The sequence below is a fragment of the Pteropus alecto genome, unplaced genomic scaffold, assembly GCF_000325575.1.
Source record: "Pteropus alecto unplaced genomic scaffold, ASM32557v1 scaffold66, whole genome shotgun sequence".
NCBI classification, from domain to species: domain Eukaryota; kingdom Metazoa; phylum Chordata; class Mammalia; order Chiroptera; family Pteropodidae; genus Pteropus; species Pteropus alecto.
This window is the reverse complement of record NW_006438869.1, coordinates 2758773-2772106: the sequence shown is the minus strand read 5'-3', so window position 1 is coordinate 2772106 and position 13334 is coordinate 2758773.

Here is a 13334-nt window from a genome sequence, read left to right as displayed (position 1 = left end):
AAAGGAGACGTTATAATGTTTGATTGATATATCTGTTTTAAGTTATATAGCTGGTCTCCGATGACTGGAATTATGACACGTCACATTTTGTAAATTAGTATGCAGTGAAGTCAGGTGTACACTTCTATTTGCTTTTTTCCTGATTGTTTCATTCATTTAATTACATTAAAAATTTTGAAATAAAAATTTTTCAGCATACACCTTTATATTTTTAGAACTTTAAAGTAAATTATTAAAGATATCATTTCATAAAAAAAGTAAACTCAGTTATAATTTTCCTTTTTAATCTTAATCTTTGGATTCAATATACAAATGAATTTTATCAGAACATAATAAATTAAGATAAATACTTCCATATAAATTTTAGCTGAATTTAAAGAAAATGCATGTATATCTATAAAAGAGTTGCTTTTATAGAGATAAGAAAATGTCCAAACCTCTGATTACTTTAAAGTTTTGTTTTGAAATGCAAGAACTGAAATTTGCTTTATGTATATATCTTGAGTTGAATTTTGACCAATCAGGGTCTTAAGCACCTATTTGTGAACAGATAGATGACAACAGAGAAATGACAAAAAATAAGGATGCAGTAATGGTGTCAAAGTTCATGTGTGATTAGATAAGACTGTAATTAACAGAGGGCTCTTCGATAGGATCAATGTGTGGAGTCCAGTTGTAGAATTAATATCATGTTTGTTTGTTTTATGAAGGCTTCACAGTTTCCTTTTAATGTTTTATTTTCACCTCTTCATTCTTTGTCATGCACCTTTTTTCTTTCTGCTCTGTTTCCCTAATCAGTAGAGCTTGTTTTTCCACACCATTTCCCATGGGTGAATGTTTCCTATAAGACAATATATGTGGTTCTCAATGAAACACCTAAAAAAGTCTATTGTTAAGTAACAAGTACCACATCTTCTTGATCCAATCATCCATCGAAGGGCCCTTTGGTTGTTTCCATGTCTTGGCCACTGTGAATAATGCTTCCATGATCATCGAGGTGCATTTATCTTTGTAGATAAACGTTTTTAAGGTTTTTTGGGTAAATATCCAGAAGAGGGATTGCTGAGTCATATGGCTATTCTATTTTTAGTTTTTTGAGGAACCTCCATACTGTTTGACATAGTGGCTATACCAATTTATATTCCCACCAGCAGTGTATGAGGGTTTCTTTTTCCCCACAAACTCTCCAACACTTGTTAGTACTTGTCTTGTTGATAATAGCCATTCTAGCAGGTGCGAGGTGGTATCTCATTGGGTTTTGCCCCAATAATTATAATTAAAAAACTTTAATTACAAAACTTTACTTATGAAAAAAGTAAGATGAAATAAAGGTCTATTAAATAAAATTTGAAATTATAGTATGTTTTTATACCATTAAATCAGCCTTTGAATAGATCAATTATTTACTGGTTTTGTATTAGACACTTTGAAAACCACATAAAAAGTCAGCTGAAATTTATTAAATGGTTACTATGTACCAGTTAGCAGTGCTAAGTGCTGAGGCTTAAGCAAGACACAAAATTTGCTGAGGATCATGTTGCTAGCCAGAGGCAAAGCCAAAGGTCCATGTCTATCCAACTTCAAATCCCTAATTTTTTTTTTTTTTTAAGTAGCATTGTTGATGTATGAACTCTACTTATTTCTACTATAAGAAGTTCTGTCCCTTATATTAAGTTCCATTTGTTTCTGTGCCTGGGCTTCGACGGCAGAATAAGTATTCTAAACTCTGACATTTTGGTGGGAAAATGCTTCACGTAAGGCCTAAGAATGCCAATTTTATACTTACAGACATTTCATGAAAGTTTTATTTGAAACAAGCGAACAGCCTTTCACAATCTCTGGTTATACTCTTTACCATTTCATGACCCCTCTTATGATTATATATGATTATTATATGTTTCTGTGTAGGGTTGTGATTCCACCAATCATTTTGATTGTGGACAGAATTTAAATTATAAATACACCTAAATTTTTAACTATTTTTTGTTTATATATTCTATCAACGTACCTTTTAGCCAAGCTTGTAGATAAACTGACACAGTGAATAAGAACAAGATCTATGGGTTTTCAATGTTTTTATACTTGTATCTACACTAGAACTTGGCTATGTAGTTTTGACAAGCATACTAAAAGCACAGAGGTGAGGCTGATTGATAACAGTTATCATGATATCAACTATGTCAGTAAGGGAGACTTTTCAAGCTTTAACCTGGGAAGAGAACTGTCAAAAAGTCCTTCAAGGTATTGGCGACTACTCAGTTACAGGCAACAAAATCTGTCATCAACACTGGTTTAAAATTTGGATGTGGCTATCATGAATATTAATTATAATGATTCTGAGTGTTTATATTATTGCAGAATAACGATTTGAAAGAATGGAGCAGAAATGAATGTTCAAAAAGTGATTAGGCGAGCAGTTATTGTAGGAGAGGCAGGAATTCTGAATATGGGAAGATGTCACAGATTCGGACCATATTCAGATTCTAGGACCAAAAGAGTAGAGGAAATTTAGATGCAGGTATTTTTTTTTTTCTTTGATTATTGTCCAACTCTAACCATTCAATTACCCCACCACATTTTTCTAAAATATCCATTGTCAGTTGTTTTAATAACAGTGAACTTATTCAATGAGCAATCTACTGGCATAACTTTACTATCATAGACAGGAATCTTTCAAATGCTGGACCCCTGCAAATTCAGCAGAGACCTTTAATAAGTTTATGATCAACACATTTACATTAAGAACCTAATTTGGATAAATGATGGAAAGCAAAATTAATCTGCTAAAAAAAAAAGTAAGAGCCACATTAGGGGTTAAGGCTGATGAATGCATAATGCAGAGAAATGACTAGAGAAGACAACATTAATTGAGGGCTTAATAGAGACAAGGGCCAGCAAAAACGAACCGAAAACAACCAACTCTGTGAGTAAAATGTTTGACAGTCAGTTTTAGTTGCTGACTGTGTTGTGATGTACTCTGCATTCTGTTACTTCAAAACTTCGGTAAGAGTTCATTGCATAAATAAGAAGTATGTTCATAAAATACATGTGTAAAAAAAAAGGAGTAGAAGCATTACTATTAGGCAATATATTAATGTGAATAATTCTGCGTTCCTATAGTAATTTCTTAAAGCCTTCCTTTCATTTATTGCAATGGCATAAAAAAATTCCAAATTCAATGAGGCCAATCATGTACCAGAATTTGAAGGCATAAGAATATATCATTATAATAAAAGGGTATAACCCTTCTGAGGATGCCCCTGGATAATTAATTATTGGAGACCGAAATATTATATCTGTAGATCAAAGGGAATGATGTCCCCAAAGCAGTTTTCTCCAGGCACTAAATACATGGGTTATAAGTGCACACATACACAATGGCATATTTGTCCATATATGTTACTAGAATGGCACATCCACCAGGCTCACTAGTAAAAACAACTTTACCAAAAAGGATTTATCTGACTTTTTGGTACACAGAGATGCCCAGAAATGGTCTTAGAAAAGATTAAAAGCAACGAATGACTGGTCCTTTACCATTTTATTACTTAAAGTGTGGTCTGCAGAGCAGCATCACTGGCATCAACTGGGAGCTTGTAGAAAATGTATGATCTCCAGCCCTGACCCCAGGCCAAAGAATCATAATCTGAAATTTATCAAGATACCAAGTGACTCAAATGCACATGAAAGTTTCAAAAGCACCACTCATTTTAGTTGCTTATTGTTATGTAACAAACCATTCTAAAGTTTAATGGCTTAAGATAAGATAGATTATGTTATTGAGTTGATTGGTCTCTTTGGTGTCTTTTAGGCAGCTGCAGTCAGATAGTGGTTTATGCTGAAACATGCAAAATGGCCTCACTCAAGAATCTGTAGTTAGCAGGAGCAGCTGTAAATGTAGGATCTCTCTCTCTCTCTCTCTCTGTTTCTCCCTGTGGTATCTTGGGCTTCTTTTCAAAACAGATCCCAAGAGTATTCCAAAGAAAAGCAAGCTTCAGTATTTGAGCTCCAAAATGCTTCTAGTCATATCACATTTGCATATATCCAGACCAAAATCAGTCCATGAGGGAGGCAGCAGTTCAAGGCTTTGAATTTCAGTGTCATGGTTTATGAAGGACCACTGAATTAATAGTCCACCCTGCTGCTCTCAAGAATCTCAATTCACTAGTTTCCATGGCATCATCAGTTTATGATGCCAGTCAAAGTAGCAATAGCATCACCCCATTACGTACTTTTCCTGTAGTCAAGTATGGAACACCAAATGAATGAAATGCCTACACTGACCAAAGCATAAATGATAAGAAAGGATTTTGAGGCCTGGTTCTCCCTTTCTCTGCAACCCATATCTAACCTTAAACAAAACAAAACAACAAACAATGCAGTCACCGGGACCAGTAAACATCATCACATCAGTGAGTCAGCTTATTAGACTTCCCTCTGCTGGTCATTGCTAGACTACAAAAAACTATGAAGCAGTACCTAGAAGAATATGTATTGCAATACTAACTTTTAATTAGTATGTGGTATTCCTCATGAAAAAATGGCATTCGTAGAGCTAAAATTCACACGTATCAATTTTTTAAATAGTAAATGGTTGACAATTTTGCATTTGGCAATCAAAATAATGAAAACATGTAATGTCCCCATTTTCTCATTATTAAGATTCATGTAAGGCCCATATATAAATACATTAAAAAATTCTAAAAGTTTTTTTATTATTTTAATGGTAAATAAATATGAATTTGATTAGAAGAATTAAGCTGGCCAAAAACAAGTACGGCTAGTTGCTATAAAAATTAATTACATGTTCAGGATATTTATTTGGTCTATGAACGTAAAATAAGATAAAAAGAGCTCTCCACAATTATTGATCACATTATCTAATAAGAAAAGGGAAATGATATTGCATTATTTAACATAATTTGACTTCCGCATAAGGATTGCATTAAATTGAGTTGACTTTAAGTCCAACGAGTGAGAACATGAAATCATTGGGTGACCCTCTCACTTAAAATCAGCAATAATTTTACATTAATGTCTACAAGTAATTTGGCAAGCCTGTCTAAGCACCAAATTCGCCTAATAGAAAGTCATAGCTCTAATATACTTTCGGAAAGTTTTATATTCTGTAATCAGAGTTGAGGGCACTAACGGGTCAGTGATGAGAAGCCTCTGTCACTGGTAAATTCATTGTTCCATGACCAGAGTCAACGTTAAAATTTATAAGCATGGAATAAGGACAGTTCCATTCATCTTTGTAGCCATAAATTATAATCACCAAACAACGGTCCTTCACGGAAATGCCTCTGTGAGACGTCTTGCCTTGCATTCTTCTGGAGACCCGAATTATGGCTGTGACCCATATAGTTCTATTGCTAGAATAAGAAATCAAATGCTCTAAATGTCATAATTTCTCAAATAGGGGATTTTTCAGTTCTCTAAGAAGCTGAAGTGCAATGCATGGTATTCAATGATATAGGTCAATAACGGAAATCATAAAGATGCAAACTTCATGTAGAAAACTAGTAGCGAATGCTGAGATATGACATAAAAGAAGCCAAGGCTTAAACTTCATGAAATCAAGGGAAGTCCTTCACTGAAAGACATGGCCTTTGCTATTCTACTACTGCTCTCTCTGAGTTGGTGTACTTTAAAAATGCTTTGAGGGGTCTGTGGAAGAGAGGCATTGAAACCGATGTGCTCTATCTCTGCAGGACTGTCCTGAAAGCTTTAGACACTTGTTTACCTGTTATAATCGACCTCTGTGCAATGGCCTTGGGTTGAAACACATTTGAAACATCTTAGGTGCATATTATGTACACAGAAATGAATGAAATAGCAGAGCAGCTAGATGTTTGATAGAGAGAACCTGGAAAGAGGAATCTTGGAGCTCTCCTAGGATCTTAAATCTGCGGATCAGGGAGCCCGTGCTAGCCGGCACTCATCCAGAGCAAAGAAAAACATGAAACACAAAGAGTGAGAGAAAACCTCTGACCAAACATGAAAAAGAAGCTACACCGACCTAGGGTCAATTCCTAGCAAGGCAGGCTTAAAATCACAACTCACTTGTGGCAGTCTGAAAAACTGTGTGTAAGGTCAAGCTTACACCTTTTCAGGACCAATTAGAGATACAACGTCCTAACCCCCAGTACCTTAGAATGCGACTAAATTTGGTGATAGGGTCTTTCCAGAGGTAATCAATTTAAAGTGAGGTTAAGTTAGTAGGGTGGTTCTTAATCCAGTATGACCTGTGTCCTTATTAAGAAAGGGCAATTTAAACATAGACATGAATAAATGGAAGATGATGTGAAGAGACATAAGGAAAAGACAGCCATCTCTAAGAAGAAAGAACTGTGAAAGAACCTTCTCTTACAGTTCTAAGAAGAAACTAAGCCTGCCGATACTTGAGTTTGGGCTTCTGGCTTCCAGAACTGTAAGATAACAACTTTCTGTTGTTCAAGACACCTTGCCTGTGTACTTTGTTACAGCATTCCTAAGAAACCAACACAAAAGTATAAAAATCTGTAAACAGTTTGGACTTTGATAGCGGCCTCCCAGGCATCTACACATGCAATGATAAAGGAGAGATCTAACCGAACAAGGAGGCTTACAGCACATTTGAAAAAACAATTGGCATATGTTGATCCAGGAGTCACCCTTAGACAGGCCAACAGGAACAAAGGGAAAAAATCTGAGCAGGAACGTCAGAGGCTGTACAATGTGGGAAAACAGACTTCGTGGAATCAGCTCAATCTTGTTACTAAACAAATGAATGAAGAACTAAACAAAGAAAATAATATCAACACCTAGGGAGTGGTCATTATCTAGAGTTGCTAAAATATATTATTTAAATTCTCTAATTTTATAAAAACATGAGACATGCAAAGAAAAAGGAAAATTTGAACCATACATAGAAAAAAAGAGCAGACAATAAGAAGTATCATTGAGGTGGGCAATTGGTAGAATTAACAAAGGTTTCTTAGCATCTATTGTAAATATGTTCAAAGATCTAAAAGAAATCATGCTTCGAGAATTATAGGAAGATAGAATGACAATGACTCACCATATTAGAAAATATGAATAAAGATAAATTATTTTAAAAAATAAATGGAAATTTTACATAGAAAAGTACAATAACTAAAATGAAAATTTCAATAGAGTAAGCTCAATAATAGATTTCAGTCGGCAGAAGAAAGAATCAGCAAACTTGGAGGTAAAGCAGTCGTGAAGGTCGCACAATCTGTAAAAGGAGAGAAAAAGAATGAAGAAAAACGAACAGAGCCTCAGAGAAATGTCACAAAAGACCACAAGTATGTCATTCTATTCATATGAACTAATCGTAATAGGCAGATTTATATGAACAAGAGTAGATTCATGTGGTTTGGGGTTCCACATGGAAGGAACTTGGGGGATCACTACTCTGTTCTACCAAAGAGCGAAAAGCTCAACAGACTGAAAAATTGACAGCTCTTCTTGGAGAGGACACAGGAAAATTCATGGTTCTCAAGTCTGGAAAAACAAGTGAACAGAGAGAATTTCAGCTTACAGGAGCAAAAACTCAAAACAGTGTTTACCACGGGACCCCACGCTGGGGTAGGAAAAACTGAACTGTGATTGACAAATTGCTGGAAGCTCGATGTCAAGAAGTCTGAGAGTTAAAAACAGCAGGGGCACCCAGGCATAAGAGAGACCCCAAAATATTGTGAGATTTACCTCACAATTTTGAATTTACAAATCACATATCAATTTGTATAATAAATCATGTATCAACAAATGGAGAAAAACTGACAAAATCAGCACCCATTTATGATAAAAAGAAAACTTGCAGTAAACTAAGAACAGAGGGGAACTTCTTCAGCCTGATAAATAATATATCTACAAAATACCTACAGCTAGCGACATACTTAATGAAAAACTCAAAGCTTTCCCACGAGGGTCATGTTCAAGGCAAGGATGCCCCCTCTTAGCACTCCTTTATAGCATTGTACTGGAAGTCCTGGCTAATGTAATATGACATGAAAAGAAAAGGAAAGATGTAGAGATGGGAAATGAAGACATAAAACTGTTTTTGTTCAGAGATGACGTGATCAACTATGTAGAAAATCTGAAAGAATCGACAAAAAAACCCCTGGAACGAATAAGCTATTACAGCAAGGTTGCAGGATACGAGGTTAATATATAAAAGTTGATTACTTCCCATACCAGAAATGACTAGTAGAATTTGAATTAAAAAATATTATTTATATTAGCACCCCCCAAAATGAAATACTTAGGTATAAATCTAACAATATGTACAAGATCAATAAGAGCAAAACAACAAAATGAAATCAAAGAACTAAATAAATAGAGACATATTTCATGCTAATGGATAGGAAGAGTTGTTATGTTCTTTCCAACTTGATCTATAGATTCAGCACAATCCCAATAAAAATCCTGATAAGTTATTTTGTGGAAATTAACAAACTGATGCTAAAGTTTATATGGGAAGGCAAAAGACCCAGAATAGCTACCACAATATTAAAGGAGAAGAACAAAGTTGGAAGACTAACACTTTATATGACTTATTCTAAAGCTACAAATAATCAAGATAGCATGGTATTGGTGAAAAAATAGACAAACAGATCAACAGAACAGAATAGACAGCCAAGAAATAGACACACATACATATAGTCAATTGATTTTTGACAAGGAACAAAGGTAATAATGGAGCAAAGTTTTTCAACAAATGATGGTGCTTCAACAACTGGATATCTACGTGCCAAAAAAGAATTCTAGACACAGACTTTACATCTTTCAAAAAATTAATCCAAAATAGATCACAAACCTAAATGTAAAAGAGAAAACTATACAGATCCTAAAAGTTAACAGCAGAAAAACTTATAACCTTGGATATGGTGATGACTTTTTAGATACAATATCAAAGGCATGACCATGAAAGAAATAATTGATAAGCTGTACTTCATTAAAACTAAATACTTCTACTGTGCAATAAAACAATGTCAAGGGAATAAGATAAGCCACAGAGTAGGAGAAAATATTTGCAAAAGACACATGTAATAAAGGACCATTATCTTAAGCATCAAAAGAAATCTGAAAACTAATCAATAAGAAAACAACCTGATTAAAAAATAATTCGAAGACCTTAACAAACATCTTATCAATAAAAGATATACTGATGGCAAATAAAAAAGGTGTTCTGTATCATATACCATCAAGAAAATACAAAATAAACAACAATGGAATACCACAAAGCGCCCAGTAGAAAGGGCAAAATCCAGAGCAGTGACAACACCAAGTGGTTGGCAAGGATATGGAGCAACAGGAACTCTCATTCTTTGCAGGTGGGAAGGCAGTACAGTACGGCCACTTTGAAAGACAGTTTGGCAGTTTCTTAGCAAACTAAACATACAGTTCTCATGTGATCCATCAATCACACTCCTTGGTATTTACCCAAAGGAGCTGAAAACTTGCCTGTGAACGTTTATAGTGACTTTATTCACAGTTACAAAAATTTGGACGCAATCAAGATGTCCTTCAGTAGGTGAATGGATAAATAAACTGTGGTCCATCCAGACAATGAACTATTATTCAAAGCTGAAAAAAAAAAAGCAGTCAAGCCGCGAAAAGACAGAGAATAACCTTAAGTGCTTATACTAAGTGAAATAAGCCAAGAGTACATACTGTAGAATTCCAACTGTATGACACTCTGAAAAAAGCAAAACTATCTGACAAGAGTACATACTGTAGAATTCCAACTGTATGACACTCTGAAAAAAGCAAAACTATGGAGTTAGTAAAAGTACTGGAGGGTGCCAGTGGTTGCAAGAGAGAGGGGTGAACACAGATTTTGGGGGCAGGATGCTTCTCATGTATGGTACCATAATGGTTGATACACATCTTTATACATTTTTCTAAACCCTTAGAATATACAAAACTAAAAGAGAAGCCTAATGTAAACTATCGACTCTGGATGATCATAATATATCAATACAGGTTCATCGACTGTAACAAATATACCACTCTAGAAGGGATAAAATGGGGGAGGCTGTACATGTGTGAAGAAATAGGGTATATGAGATATCTCTATATCTTCCATTCAATTTAGTTGCAAATCTAAAACTTTTAAAATAATTCTAGCTTTTTAAAAAGTAGATTAGTGGTTGCATAGGTCTGTGCTGGTTAGAGAGGAATGGATATTGAGTGCTAGTTGGTATGGGGCTTCCTTTTGGGCTTGATGAACGTTTTCTAAAATTAGAGTATGGAGATGGTTGCAAAACTCTGAATATACTTCAAAATATTGAATTTTACACATTAAATGGGTATATCTAGAATTACATGTCAATAACAGTGTCAAAATGTAATGCATCTAATTAAAATTAGGAAATGAAACAAATCTAGTTCATATAATTTAATTTAGAAATATAATACAGACGGTCCCCATTTTATGATAATTCGACTTATGATTTTTTTGACCTTACGATGGTGTGAAAGTCATATGTATTTAGTAGAAACTGTACTTCGAATTTTGAATTGTGTTCTTTTCCTGGGCTAGCAATATGTGGCTCCAGTCAGTCACACAACCATGAGGGTAAACAACCGTGTTGCTAGCGTTTTTTTTTTTGGATATTGTGTTCCGGGCACTGTTTAAGGTAGGCGAGGCTAAGCTATGATGTTTGATAGGTTAGATGTACTAAATGCATTTTTGACTTGTGATTTTTTTCAACTTACAATGGATTTATTGGGCTATAACTCCATTGTAAGTCAAGGAGCAGCTATACTGCGAAATGCCCACTAACATTGTTTTTGCCATTGTTCTTATTTTATTTTTCAAGAAGTAGAAGGGAGAAAATAGGACAGAATCAGCAACTAAAAAAATGCCAAAGATTTTCCAAATATGTTGGAAGATAACCAGTTTATGAAAAATACAGATGCCAAGCAGGATACACAAAAAGAAAACATAACCCAGGATATTGCAGTACCCTGCGGAACACCTAAGCGCAATCAAAACTTGCAAGATTCTTCACAGAAAACCATTTAATCTACAGTCCGACGATGGAATTGTGGATATAAACAATGGAAGTTAAAAACAGTGTGACAGTCTCTTCAAAAATCCTGCAATGCAATGAAGGCCACTAAATAAATGATTGGGTACCAAGCAAATGTTCTTAATTTATTCTTTCAAAATGAAAACAAAAGGAAGACATTTTCAGGGAAACAAAACCTGAGGGAGAATTTGTGATGAACGTTTCCTCGGCACTGATAATTTCCTCCCGTAATGTGCAAATAGTTTTCAGCCAAAGAGTCTAGGGAACCCCTGCAGAGAACCCTGATTTCTTTTTCCCCTCTGTGGCTTGATCCTCTACTCTGGGCTGAAAATTAAGCCAATTTGACTTATGAACATGACTCAGCAAGACCTCAAGGTTCTTTTGGTTTATGCTTTCTATGCCAGGTCCGGTAACTCTTTGTAGGTAGTAAACTAGGATAGTCCTCTCAGCAGTCATTGTCCCCTTTTTGATTGTGCAGTGTCTAAAGTCAATTGTTTCATATATTTTATTTGGTTTTTTAGCTGTTTAAAAAAGAGGGGTAAATCTAGTTTCACCTATGACGTCATTGACGGAAGTGAAAGTCCGTTCATATTTCTTCAATCTTTTTGTTTTCCAGAGAGGGTATAGTTCCTTTTGATGTATTTTTAAGGTCACGCGTTATTTTTTTCCTCTAATTTGTTATGAGCCTAAATAGTATTTTAAAAAATAAATTATTTCAACTTTGAAAATTTTATTTTTAAAAATGCACTTAAATTTCTCTTGATACCCCTTATCTAAATCTATATTTTCCTTTATTTTAAAACACTTTTCTTTATTTCTTTAAATATATGTGATAGCTGTTTTGGTCTTTATCTGCTAAACCAGTCCCTGGAGCTGCTCGAATCTCTTTCCATTGACTGCCTCTTTTCTTTAATATATATCTCATTTTCCTCTGTCTTTCCATGTCTAATAATTTTGAGTTGAAAATTGGACATTGTTGAAAATACACCATAATAACTGCACTTCTAGATGGCAGATAATTTTCCTGAACTCAAACAGTAAAATTTTTCTTCCCTGCATTTCACAGAAGCTGATATCTATGCTCTTCTATAGTCTCCCACCATTGCTGTTATCTCAACCCTTTGGGGCGTCTCTCTGATTCCTGTGTAAATTACAGCTCTCTACCAGCCTCAGACAGTCAGCTGACATTTTAAAACCAGAGGCTTCAGCTTTCTGCTTCCTGAGCTTCAGAGTTTTAGGAATGCACTCAGTTATAAAAACAAAAATCTCACACATCTCATGCCATGCAGCTCTGTCTTTCAACCTCTCTCTGCCTACTGATTCTGTCCGGCCCTGGCAACTCACTAACAGATTCATAATTTATATAATAGCCAGAGATCTGTGAAGAGTGTATGCTCAAATTTTGTGGTGTTCTATGATATCCTTGCTACCAGAATTTTCCTCTTTAAATCCTCAACTGTAAACCCCCATTTCAGGCACCTTGAGCAGCTAAGTCTGTGGTATCCGCTATTTTCTGCATCCTTAGAAAAGTTTGGTGATGGCTCTCTTGCTGGAAAGCCTCAAAATCCTAATTCTACCCCCTCCAGCATTGCATTTTTGTGAAAGCAAACTCTCCAGTGAATTCTGTCCTCTGTTGGATGTTTTCCACTGTCTTTATTTATTTATTTTTAAAAGAGCCACCTAGTTTATTTAACCAATTAACAGAAACTTACGGAAAAAATAAACTTAATAATTCAAATATGTCAGTCTTATTTTACTATATAAGAACTGGCTAATTATGAGAACTAAAAGAAGTCCTTACATTAGGAAATTAGAAAAACAACTATGTAAACCAAATGAAACTAAAATGAGGGAGCTAATAAATATAAATAGTGACATTAATGAACTATACAAAAAACAGTCAAATGGATAAATAAATTCAATAACTTGTTACTTAAAAAATACAAATTATTTATTAGAGAAACCACTCATTAGACTGATGTGAAAGAGAAAAGCAAAAATATGCAAAATTTGGAATGTTAAAGGAGATATGTCACAAATGCATGAGTACTACTACTAATTGTTATTATCCAAAACCATGGCAACATTCTGGAAACTTGAAGATAATATGACTATTCTTTGCAAAATATAAATTATCTCCAGTGAATCCTCTGGACTATATCATAAATGCACCTGAACCAGAGAATTTTACAAATAAGTTTTACCTGACTTTTAAGAAGCAAGTAATAATACCAAAGTAAATTCTCCAGATAATATCCAAGGTTAGGAATCTCCCCAATTAATTTTATA